At 33.6% G+C, this 13,001-nt stretch overlaps 1 protein-coding gene across 1 annotated transcript in view; it reads right to left on the reverse strand.

The window, feature by feature from the left end:
- The window catches only part of Gycbeta100B (guanylate cyclase soluble subunit beta-1-like), a 106,262-nt gene that overhangs the window by 69,381 nt on the left and 23,880 nt on the right, over positions 1-13,001 (reverse strand). The window lies entirely within an intron of this gene.

A 13,001-nucleotide genomic window follows, 5' to 3' on the forward strand; every position in this document is an offset into this window, starting at 1 on the left:
AACATAAACATAAGTATCAGATAAACTCAGTGCTTTTATTAAGCCAACGAGTGACGAACAAGAGTAATAATAATATGTACATGAAATGAAAACTGCATTTGGCAGTTAATAGAACAACATAACAATGAAGTTCTTAATTAAGCGGACGTCCTGCTAAACAATTGAAATGAAATGATGAGATTTTCAATCTCAGCACTTGTTGATTACTAATTAATCTCACAAAAAGAACAAAAGAGGTCTTCTGATTTCATCCTTCTGCCTTACTGCTAGTCCCAAGGGCTCAAGCTCGAGCACTTGGCGACTAGTTGATTTGAGGATAAGCTCAAAACACCACTCAGTGCTTTAGCATTCATTAGTAAGAGTATTTCTACGTTCACTGCATGATTTTAATGCGAGCGCTTTAGTAATCATAACCTTATTAATTTACAAAGCATAGCCGTAATTTCAGTTTATGTCTATGGTTTGCAAGCCATTAAAACGATTGAAAATACTTCCTTTTAAGGAATGCAAGCTAAAAGGTACCTACGTCTCTCCCTATAGATATTAGTACTTTTTTAATATGATTTACAAGGAGTTTTTTTCTGTGAATGAACAACTAATCTTTCTGCGTACACATTTCATTAGAGATACTGAGGTAGAAATTTGTTCTTTTGTAGGTGTTTTAAAAAAAATGCAGAAGAGAAATGATTATTTTACATAACGAGATGATTCGAAATGCTATTGCCATGTCTGAAATATAAAAAACACACAGGAAATTATCCATTTCATATAATTTTTGAAGTGTCGTATAAGGTTTCATTTAAATTTAATAAAGCAGTAATTTTGTGTAGTTATTATTCTATCGTTTTCTTATTTCTTAAGCGCTAAACCCTGTTGGAGGTACATACGCAAAATAACACCCCATTAAAGCCATGCGGCGAACATTGAAATGTTTCCACTAATCAATGGACATTGGGAGTGCACTGAGCACTGGGTTGAAGTAAATTTCAAATTAACTCGCTCCCAAGTGGCTCGCACTGAGCCCTTGGGAGTATGACAAAAAGACGAAATCATAAGTACTCTTTGCTCGTCTGATGAGAGTAGTTAATTATCAACAAGTGTTGGGTGTGAGAATTCATTCATCTCATTTAAGTTGTTTTTAAGACGGCTACTGAATGGGTTAACTCCATTAAATATTGTTCTATTAGCTATCAATTCAAGTTTTCATTTCATGTACAAATTACTATCCCTTTTGTTCTACTCTTATAAAATTTTTGTTTTTATATCTTGATGTCTCTTTTCCCTAAGTGATATACTAGTAATTAGTGGAAATTATATTGCTTGCGAGTAATACTTAGCCATTAAATTAATTAAGTTGGTTTTACAAGCAAATATGTAAAATAAGAAATTCTACGATTGAAATTGCATCAATGCTTCTAAATGCTCCCAAATTTATCCTCGTGCAAACAATGCAAGACGCTCCTAGTTTTCGAAAGTAATTCAAAGAAACAATCTCAATTATCTTTCATCTAAACTTCGAAATCGAAACTTCCAGTTTTCTTGGAAACAATACAAGAAGATTATTTATTTTGCTAAAGTGGAGCAGATTCTAAGATAAAAAATGAATACTAATTTCGTTACAAGTTCCTTGCAACCATATTAGCTGTAACATATAAAACGAGGTTGCGCAGTTGCAAAATATTTATATTTCATGTAACCGGCACTCTTTCTTAATTGCATTAAGCAGTAAATATGACTCAAACTAATTTTCATATAACGTAGGTAACTGAATGTAACAAACTGAAACATTGTACTACTGTATGCATGAAATTTGTAAGCAATCCATGGCGTAACTTGTTTACATTTTGCGAGGTACAGTGACTGCTTCTCATTTCGATTCTTTCAAAAATGTAATAAGAAAATAAGCACCAATGTTTTCCCACCTATGAGTATTATTAATGAATTGTATTTTATGCATTTTAGTATTATCCTTTAACTGTTCTTGACTTAATTTTCAGGTTGCTTATTTCTTAAAATAATTCTTTAAACTTAGATAATAAAAGCACAAGAATATCTTTACAGCGTTTGTGTATTTATAATGGCATGGAGATGGTGTCTGTGTGTAAAGAAATGGAACAAAGAAACAATAAACAAACAAAAGTTATTTCTGAAAATATTTGTTTCTTCTAGATAAGGCAATTACTTCTAAGGTTTAACATTATTCAGATAAAAAGGCAAAAAGCATGCAAACGACAGTTTCCTTCTTTATTGATTTTGTGCATGATTGAATATTTGATTTAAAGGGAACTTTTCTTTTAAAGTTAATTGCATTTCGTAAGTAAACATCTATATTTTGTTAAATTTGGGAACATTTGGAAGTAGTGCTGCAAGCTAGATATTGGAAAAACGATATAAAGTGGATAATAACTTCAAAAATTGTCTAACATTGTTTTCATTGTGTTAAAGACATTTTGGGTATGTCATACAAAATGAAAGCAAGGATAACTTGTATCTTATCCATTTCTTTCAATGAACTCATAAGCTGTAGCTGTTAATTAAGCAAGGCCATTCTTGATAGAAATGTTTTCAGTGCATCGTAAAAGTAATATTTCTTCTATTAAAAGCTATCAAGAGAAATTCTTCTGAGAAGAAATGCGTTTTAAGTGTCTAAAATTTCTTTTACTCAGGAAACTTTTAGTTGTTTTTTTTTAAGATGTACGTATGAAGGACCATATTTACTTATTTATGTTAATGTAACATTTGAATAGCTAATTCAGAAGTCAAACAACAAAAATCAGCGTTATATTTACCAAATTTTCACAGGACTAGTTTCGATGGTTTTACCGAACCACCATCTTCAGCTGCAAAACCGCAAATGAACCAGATAGGAAATAATGATTAGATAAGATAAGAAAGCCTGGACAAGAATAAGCAAGTGGCGCCATCTGTTGGTGAAACCAGAACTAAAACATAATTTCTTTAAAGGCCGAAGGCAAATTTGGATTGGAATTAGGATCGTTAACTAGAACAGAAAGATTTTTATGAATGTGAAATGCCTCTAGAAAATCCAGTTCTCCAATGGAAGATGTTTTTTGAATAATTTTGGCAGCAGAAAAACTGAAAGTGTGGTTTTCGGACCAACAATGTTGAGCAACAGAAGACTTCTGTGTTTCCTTTTTTCTAACATATGCCTCATGTTCCTTGACGCGAAATTTTAAGGCTCTCTTAGTTTGGCCAATGTAAATTAAACCACACTGGCAAGGAATCCTGTAAATACCCCAGGAATTCATATCCGGAATGGGGTCCTTGATTATGGAACTCGGAATTTTATTGATGGGAGAATAAACAACCCGAAAGTTAAATTTCTGCAAAACATGTGCAACTTTATAGCTAATTGATGGAAAGAAGGGAATGACAACAGAATTTTTATAATCTCCTAAAACAAGAGTGTGCCTTTTAGTGTGTTGAGATGAGAATTTTTTAACTGCTTGATTAATAATGTTGGGTGGAAAGCCCCTGTCAATAGCTATTGCTTTTAAATAATTTAGTTCTTCATCAAGGGCTAGTTTGGAGGAGCAAACTTGAAGAGCACGGAAAACATAGGAATAAAATGAAGCTAACTTTTGTTTAGTCAGATGACATGATTTAAAGTGTGGTGGAAGGCAAACCGATGAAGGTTTACGGTAAACCGTAGTACTGAAGTTGGATGTGTTACGTGTGACCAGAATGTCGAGAAACGGAAGAGAATTGCAAGTCTCATGTTCAAAAGTGAACTGAATAGCAGGATCAATAGAATTCATTATTGAAAGAACTTTATTTAAATCATCTTTATTACCTTCAAACAGAGTAAAAGTATCGTCTACGTAGCGGAACCATGCCGGGAAGTTTAAAGTTTCAAACAATTTTGATTCATAATAATAATGCATGTAGATATCAGCCAGGATGGGACTGAGGGGGCTTCCCATGGCTAATCCCTCAGTTTGCTTGTAATATTTATTTTGGAAAACAAAATGTGTTTGTTTCAAACAGAGTTGAGTGAGAGAAATTAGCTCATCAATTTCGATGCAAGAGAAATGAAATTCGCGAAGTCTGGTTTCTAGAAATCTTAATGCACCCTCCACTGGGACATTGGTGAATAATGATTTTACATCAAAAGAAACCATGAGTAAATTACTAGGAGAAATGTTTTTAACTTTTTTTACAAACTCTATTGAATTTTTTATGGTGTAAATGTTATTGTCTAATAGAGTTGAAAGTCTAGAAACTAAATATTTACCTAATGGATACGAGGCAGTACCTAAATTTGATACAATAGGGCGGAAAGGAATACCACTTTTATGAATTTTGGGAAGAGCATATAATCTGGCACAATTCGCAACAGATGGGATGAGTGAATGTTTTAAGTTGCCTGAAATGATTTGCGAAGATTTGATCGCAGTTTTTATTTTTGACAAGTCCGAATGTGTAGGATCTTTAGGGATCGGATTATATGGTCCTTCGTTTAAGAGTTTAGTGACACCATCGATGTAAGTGTTCCTATCCATGACGACTATCTTTGTCGGCTTTTGAATAATAATATCCGGGTTAGAATGAATTTCACGCAATGTAGCTCTTTCTCTCGCAGTTAGATTTGGTTTCAAAGGTTTATTATTGAATTTCACATTATGAGCGAAAAGATGCCTAATCATTTCTTCCTGTGAATCTGAAACTTTACTGAACTTGAAAGCTTTTTCGATAGGAGCCAAAATCTTTGGAATCGAGGGTTTACAGGTTTGTGAGAAGTTAAAATTATATTTTAGAATTCTCTCTTGTTCTTCTGAAAGACTAACATTAGAAATATTAACTATTGGCTTGATGTTTACAATGGGAAGATTTTTTGAACGACTTGAACTGGAAGATTGTAAAAGAAGTTTTTCGAATTTAACTGCAAGTTTCGAATTAACTGTTTTGTGTGTGCTTTATTATTGTTTAGTTAATTTAGCTTGATTTTCTGTATTGTTTATCATGCCTTCATCCGTTAATCGTTTCACTAAATTACGCCTGAAACGGCAAAAATTCCTGAATCATCTTGACTTTTTACTTAAATGTAAATGTAAAAAATTGATCCTAAATTTTATTCAAATCAAATATAATCAAAAACCTTCGAGTCGCGTTTCAAGAATTCTGTGAAATTGCAAGCTTGCCTTACTTCGGTCCGTCATAAGGGATACACGTCAACAATTGTCCAAAATTGAACGTGAACTCTATAAGCTTCATCTGGAACTCGCTAAATCATATCCAAAATTCACTGCCCTTGAACAAAAGTCTTGGTCTAGAACGGAGAATGCAGTTAACTGTCATAAAAACACTCTTGCAGTTAAATTCGAAAAACTTCTTTTACAATCTTCCAGTTCAAGTCGTTCAAAAAATCTTCCCATTGTAAACATCAAGCCAATAGTTAATATTTCTAATGTTAGTCTTTCAGAAGAACAAGAGAGAATTCTAAAATATAATTTTAACTTCTCACAAACCTGTAAACCCTCGATTCCAAAGATTTTGGCTCCTATCGAAAAAGCTTTCAAGTTCAGTAAAGTTTCAGATTCACAGAAAGAAATGATTAGGCATCTTATCGCTCATAATGTGAAATTCAATAATAAACCTTTGAAACCAAATCTAACTGCGAGAGAAAGAGCTACATTGCGTGAAATTCATTCTAACCCGGATATTATTATTTCCAAAGCCGACAAAGGTGGTCAGATAGTCGTCATGGATAGGAACACTTACATCGATGGTGTCACTAAACTCTTAAACGAAGGACCATATAATCCGATCCCTAAAGATCCTTCACCTTCGGACTTGTCAAAAATAAAAACTGCGATCAAATCTTCGCAAATCATTTCAGGCAACTTAAAACATTCACTCATCCCATCTGTTGCGAATTGTGCCAGATTATATGCTCTTCCCAAAATTCATAAAAGTGGTATTCCTTTCCGCCCTATTGTATCAAATTTAGGTACTGCCTCGTATCCATTAGGTAAATATTTAGTTTCTAGACTTTCAACTCTATTAGACAATAACATTTACACCATAAAAAATTGAATAGACTTTGTAAAAAAAGTTAAAAACATTTCTCCTAGTAATTTACTCATGGTTTCTTTTGATGTAAAATCATTATTCACCAATGTCCCAGTGGAGGGTGCATTAAGATGTCTAGAAACCAGACTTCGCGAATTTCATTTCTCTTGCATCGAAATTGATGAGCTAATTTCTCTCACTCAACTCTGTTTGAAACAAACACATTTTGTTTTCCAAAATAAATATTACAAGCAAACTGAGGGATTAGCCATGGGAAGCCCCCTCAGTCCCATCCTGTCTGATATCTACATGCATTATTATGAATCAAAATTGTTTGAAACTTTAAACTTCCCGGCATGGTTCCGCTACGTAGACGATACTTTTACTCTGTTTGAAGGTAATAAAGATGATTTAAATAAAGTTCTTTCAACAATGAATTCTATTGATCCTGCTATTCAGTTCACTTTTGAACTTGAGACTTGCAATTCTCTTCCGTTTCTCGACATTCTGGTCACACGTAACACATCCAACTTCAGTACTACGGTTTACCGTAAACCTTCATCGGTTTGCCTTCCACCACACTTTAAATCATGTCATCCGACTAAACAAAAGTTAGCTTCATTTTATTCCTATGTTTTCCGTGCTCTTCAAGTTTGCTCCTCCAAACTAGCCCTTGATGAAGAACTAAATTATTTAAAAGCAATAGCTATTGACAGGGGCTTTCCACCCAACATTATTAATCAAGCAGTTAAAAAATTCTCATCTCAACACACTAAAAGGCACACTCTTGTTTTAGGAGATTATAAAAATTCTGTTGTCATTCCCTTCTTTCCATCAATTAGCTATTAAGTTGCACCTGTTTTGCAGAAATTTAACTTTCGGGTTGTTTATTCTCCCATCAATAAAATTCCGAGTTCCATAATCAAGGACCCCATTCCGGATATGAATTCCTGGGGTATTTACAGAATTCCTTGCCAGTGTGGTTTAATTTACATTGGCCAAACTAAGAGAGCCTTAAAATTTCGCGTCAAGGAACATGAGGCATATGTTAGAAAAAAAGAAACACAGAAGTCTTCTGTAGCTCAACATTGTTGGTCCGAAAACCACACTTTCAGTTTTTCTGCTGCCAAAATTATTCAAAAAACATCTTCCATTGGAGAACTGGATTTTCTAGAGGCATTTCACATTCATAAAAATCTTTCTGTTCTAGTTAACGATCCTAATTCCAATCCAAATTTGCCTTCGGCCTTTAAAGAAATTATGTTTAAGTTCTGGTTTCACCAACAGATGGCGCCACTTGCTTATTCTTGTCCAGGCTTTCTTATCTTATCTAATCATTATTTCCTATCTGGTTCATTTGCGGTTTTGCAGCTGAAGATTATGGTTCGGTAAAACCATCGAAACTAGTCCTGTGAAAATTTGGTAAATATAGCGCTGATTTTTGTTGTTTGACTTCTGAATTAGTATTTATTCGGCGTGTTATTGTCTCTTAATTATAGAAGCCCCAAACAGGCTTATTTTTTGTTTTCTTTTTTGCACGTGGTGTGGCCGCCATTTTGTGATTGCATGAGTTTCGGTAAGTACTTTTTTGCAATTTTCAAGTTATGTTTATATTTTGTATATTTGGATATTGTGCTTTGCTTGTCTGATTTCATGCATTTTGCTTACAAACGTTTTGTTTTCTATTAATTTCAGTGAGGGATTTTTCTGCTGTTTTGTGTGTGCTTTATTATTGTTTAGTTAATTTAGCTTGATTTTCTGTATTGTTTATCATGCCTTCATCCGTTAATCGTTTCACTAAATTACGCCTGAAACGGCAAAAATTCCTGAATCATCTTGACTTTTTACTTAAATGTAAATGTAAAAAATTGATCCCAAATTTTATTCAAATCAAATCTAATCAAAAACCTTCGAGTCGCGTTTCAAGAATTCTGTGAAATTGCAAGCTTGCCTTACTTCGGTCCGTCATAAGGGATACACGTCAACAATTGTCCAAAATTGAACGTGAACTCTATAAGCTTCATCTGGAACTCGCTAAATCATATCCAAAATTCACTGCCCTTGAACAAAAGTCTTGGTCTAGAACGGAGAATGCAGTTAACTGTCATAAAAACACTCTTGCAGTTAAATTCGAAAAACTTCTTTTACAATCTTCCAGTTCAAGTCGTTCAAAAAATCTTCCCATTGTAAACATCAAGCCAATAGTTAATATTTCTAATGTTAGTCTTTCAGAAGAACAAGAGAGAATTCTAAAATATAATTTTAACTTCTCACAAACCTGTAAACCCTCGATTCCAAAGATTTTGGCTCCTATCGAAAAAGCTTTCAAGTTCAGTAAAGTTTCAGATTCACAGAAAGAAATGATTAGACAACTTATCGCTCATAATGTGAAATTCAATAATAAACCTTTGAAACCAAATCTAACTGCGAGAGAAAGAGCTACATTGCGTGAAATTCATTCTAACCCGGATATTATTATTTCAAAAGCCGACAAAGGTGGTCAGATAGTCGTCATGGATAGGAACACTTACATCGATGGTGTCACTAAACTCTTAAACGAAGGACCATATAATCCGATCCCTAAAGATCCTTCACCTTCGGACTTGTCAAAAATAAAAACTGCGATCAAATCTTCGCAAATCATTTCAGGCAACTTAAAACATTCACTCATCCAATCTGTTGCGAATTGTGCCAGATTATATGCTCTTCCCAAAATTCATAAAAGTGGTATTCCTTTCCGCCCTATTGTATCAAATTTAGGTACTGCCTCGTATCCATTAGGTAAATATTTAGTTTCTAGACTTTCAACTCTATTAGACAATAACATTTACACCATAAAAAATTCAATAGAGTTTGTAAAAAAAGTTAAAAACATTTCTCCTAGTAATTTACTCATGGTTTCTTTTGATGTAAAATCATTATTCACCAATGTCCCAGTGGAGGGTGCATTAAGATTTCTAGAAACCAGACTTCGCGAATTTCATTTCTCTTGCATCGAAATTGATGAGCTAATTTCTCTCACTCAACTCTGTTTGAAACAAACACATTTTGTTTTCCAAAATAAATATTACAAGCAAACTGAGGGATTAGCCATGGGAAGCCCCCTCAGTCCCATCCTGGCTGATATCTACATGCATTATTATTATGAATCAAAATTGTTTGAAACTTTAAACTTCCCGGCATGGTTCCGCTACGTAGACGATACTTTTACTCTGTTTGAAGGTAATAAAGATGATTTAAATAAAGTTCTTTCAATAATGAATTCTATTGATCCTGCTATTCAGTTCACTTTTGAACATGAGACTTGCAATTCTCTTCCGTTTCTCGACATTCTGGTCACACGTAACACATCCAACTTCAGTACTACGGTTTACCGTAAACCTTCATCGGTTTGCCTTCCACCACACTTTAAATCATGTCATCTGACTAAACAAAAGTTAGCTTCATTTTATTCCTATGTTTTCCGTGCTCTTCAAGTTTGCTCCTCCAAACTAGCCCTTGATGAAGAACTAAATTATTTAAAAGCAATAGCTATTGACAGGGGCTTTCCACCCAACATTATTAATCAAGCAGTTAAAAAATTCTCATCTCAACACACTAAAAGGCACACTCTTGTTTTAGGAGATTATAAAAATTCTGTTGTCATTCCCTTCTTTCCATCAATTAGCTATAAAGTTGCACATGTTTTGCAGAAATTTAACTTTCGGGTTGTTTATTCTCCCATCAATAAAATTCCGAGTTCCATAATCAAGGACCCCATTCCGGATATGAATTCCTGGGGTATTTACAGGATTCCTTGCCAGTGTGGTTTAATTTACATTGGCCAAACTAAGAGAGCCTTAAAATTTCGCGTCAAGGAACATGAGGCATATGTTAGAAAAAAGGAAACACAGAAGTCTTCTGTTGCTCAACATTGTTGGTCCGAAAACCACACTTTCAGTGTTTTTGCTGCCAAAATTATTCAAAAAACATCTTCCATTGGAGAACTGGATTTTCTAGAGGCATTTCACATTCATAAAAATCTTTCTGTTCTAGTTAACGATCCTAATTCCAATCCAAATTTGCCTTCGGCCTTTAAAGAAATTATGTTTTAGTTCTGGTTTCACCAACAGATGGCGCCACTTGCTTATTCTTGTCCAGGCTTTCTTATCTTATCTAATCATTATTTCCTATCTGGTTCATTTGCGGTTTTGCAGCTGAAGATGGTGGTTCGGTAAAACCATCGAAACTAGTCCTGTGAAAATTTGGTAAATATAACGCTGATTTTTGTTGTTTGACTTCTGAATTAGTATTTATTCGGCGTGTTATTGTGTCTTAATTTGAATAGCTAATCAGTTTTTGTTCTGGACCTTGTGATTTCAAAATGTACCACACTCATCCCAAAAGTTCAGGTAAAATAACTAATATAAGAAATACAGCACTGGCCAGCAATTACATAAATAACGATTAACTGGGACCAGCGTAAATTGAGTGTAAATCAGAACTGATAACACGTTATCACTAACCGAATACACTTTCTGACGGAAATTTGGGGCTAGAAGCTGACGAGAAAAGTAGCCCGATGACAGTGGTCGATTATTCTTTGGTGGCAGCAACTAAGAAATACATGCTCTTATAATACCTAGGATACAACGTATTCTATAATTTTAGCAAGTGTTTCTATAATACTGCCAGGCGTGATTCGTCTGCTTATGTTACATTATTTTGGTTTGTTAACTGATTTGTGGCTTAAAAAATTTACTTGCGTTTTTAGTATAAACGAATAAGATAATTTTGAAAATAAGGTGCGCAGAAAATTTATTTTTGAAAGACGAATTTCATTTAGATTTCTAGTTAGTTGGTAACTGCTACGAATTTCGCTGGAAATAGTTTCATTACATTGCATAAGGTTAAAATGTTCTGAAAAAACTAAACTAACACAATATATATAAGTTTCATTTTATTATATGAGAATACTTGTCTTTAACTGCTAATAGCCTTCTTTATACAGACGGCTTTATTCTAAAATTCGAGCAAAGCGAAGCTATTTTCGAAGGTGTTGGACAATAATTTTATTTGTTATGTTAATTTTGCTTTGTAATTAGTTAATTAAGGGCTGCATCAACAGCAACTCTCCGGAGCAAGCATTTTAGCCATAGGATGTTAGATCATTTTTTTAGTAGGCGTAGATCATTAGTAGTACTGTATTTTTTTAGAAGCCATATCATCATGGTCGTATTTTCCTTAACATTTTCATTAAATACAAAAGTATATTCATTTTAGACGATGAGTTAGATTCTAAATTCCGTTCCAATTTCAGACTGTTTCTTCAGAAATTGTCCTCCATATTCGTGATCTGACATGAGTTAATTTCATTTATGCGTAATCAGCTTTGATTGTTTCCTTCCCCAGAATCTATAGGATATTTGAAAGTGTAAAAATAGTATAAGTTATTACTCGAAACGATAAAAGTCTGTGCCCACCAGCGGCCGAGCGGTAAAGTCGCTGAACACTGGTAGTTCGGTCCGAGGTTCGAATCCCGCGAACGGGCTGGCTGCATGGGCGTTTTCGTGGTTTTCCCCATGTGTAACGTGTATACGAGCCAGTTTCCCTTAGAAAGTCCTCCACGAAAGGCATCCCTCCCCTTAGGCAGATAGCCCTCGTGTGCTTTGCCATAATTAAAATACACCAATACGATAAAAGTCTGATAATTTTAACAAAACAACAATTTGGCACACTTCGGATGGAAAACTTTCGCACTAAAAGTTGCGTTTGTGTCTTCAGGTTTCTTTTAAAAGAATTTGGTTTCTAAATTTAAAATACTTATAAGATACATTCAGGTAAGTACTACAAATATAGAAATATATTATGAATAGATTAAGGAGAGAGAATAAGTCTTTTCATGAATATGGAAGAAGGAACGAGGTTAAGTTTCTCAGGTGTAAGCGTTAAGCTCAAACCTGTACTTCTAAAATTTTTCTTTCATATTTCTTGGCTACTTTCTTAAGATTTCAAAATATTTAAAATGAAAGGCATTCCTGGAATTAACAACAGGATAGTCTCAGTCTCATCTCTGTCAAAGAAATTGTTTTCAAGTGTAAGAATTTAACTAATGAGCAAGGTTGGAAGTTCTTAAAAGGAAAATTTCTAAACTTTCGGGTTAATACTCTGAAAATACTTGAAACAGAAAATGGCGTATAATTGATTGATCGGGATAGAAAATTTGTAAGTTAGACGTACGATATTTGCAACTGTTAAAATTTCTTGATTTTATTATTTGACGGGTATTACCATTCTTTCGTATTTTCTACTTCATATTTTTACTTGTATTTAAACAACACGTTAATACAGTTGATTGCCTAACTATTACGCGCATATGCTAGCAAATTCGAAACTCAAAGAATTTTGAAAAGTGTTCATTATAGTTTATCGTTATATTCACTTCCGAAATGAACTTAAGTGCAGTAGTTATTGAATATTCCGTATGACCATTCATATTCTTGTTTGGAGTTTCCTATAAAAGTAATGCAAAAAAATATTTATTCATTCTCATTATTTACATTTACAGTAATTAAAATTTCCTTCACTAAGGCAAATACATGAAAATGGAACATGAAAATAGGTTACAATTATGTAACAGAATTGTACCTTATCGAATACAAGCGCTGTGAATTCACAATAATTTGAAAAGCAAATAGCTAAAATTTGAAAAAGACTAGCAGACTCCAAATCCTTTTTCACTTTCTCTGTGAAGCAGTTTTATCAACAAATTCTTAAAACAATTCATTATAATTTACGACGCATTATTTAGGTACCAAATTATTAATTAAGTACTTATTAAGGTTATTAATTAACTTATTCAAATTATACGTATACATATACCACGCCAAAATGAGCTTATGATGGCAATTATTGCTTTTATATGTTGTACGTAGAACAAATAAGGATTTAGGTTTATGCTGCAACAGCCTGGTCTTCGTAGCAAGAAT

Source organism: Stegodyphus dumicola, chromosome X2 (genome assembly GCF_044657685.1).
Source record: "Stegodyphus dumicola isolate Sdum_Otavi_A_Nest chromosome X2, ASM4465768v1".
NCBI classification, from domain to species: domain Eukaryota; kingdom Metazoa; phylum Arthropoda; class Arachnida; order Araneae; family Eresidae; genus Stegodyphus; species Stegodyphus dumicola.